The sequence below is a fragment of the Sinocyclocheilus grahami genome, unplaced genomic scaffold (assembly GCF_001515645.1).
Source record: "Sinocyclocheilus grahami isolate Dianchi unplaced genomic scaffold, SAMN03320097.WGS_v1.1 scaffold2365.1, whole genome shotgun sequence".
NCBI classification, from domain to species: domain Eukaryota; kingdom Metazoa; phylum Chordata; class Actinopteri; order Cypriniformes; family Cyprinidae; genus Sinocyclocheilus; species Sinocyclocheilus grahami.
The window spans coordinates 63,738-64,390 of record NW_015507544.1 but is presented as its reverse complement, the minus strand read 5'-3'; positions in this window follow the sequence as shown (position 1 = coordinate 64,390).

The window sequence follows — 653 nt, the reverse complement described above, 5'->3', positions numbered from 1 at the left end:
CACACACACGCACACTCACACTCACACACACACGCACACACACACACACTCACACTCACACACACACTCACACACACACACTCATATTCACACGCACACACACACGCACTCACACACACACTCATTCACACGCACACTCACACTCACACTCACACTCACTCACTCACTCACTCACACACTCACCCACACGCACACGCACACGCACACGCACACGCACACTGACACTCACACTCACTCACACTCACACTCACACTCACACACACTCATTCACACGCACACGCACACGCACACGCACACGCACACGCACACGCACACGCACACGCACACGCACACGCACACGCACACGCACACGCACACGCACACGCACACGCACACGCACACGCACACGCACACGCACACGCACACGCACACGCACACGCACACGCACACGCACACGCACACGCACACGCACACGCACACGCACACGCACACGCACACGCACACGCACACGCACACGCACACGCACACGCACACGCACACGCACACGCACACGCACACTCACACTCTCACACTCACTCACACTCACACTCACACTCACACACACTCATTCACACGCACACTCACACTCACACTCTCACACTCACTCACACTCACACACACACTCACACACTCAC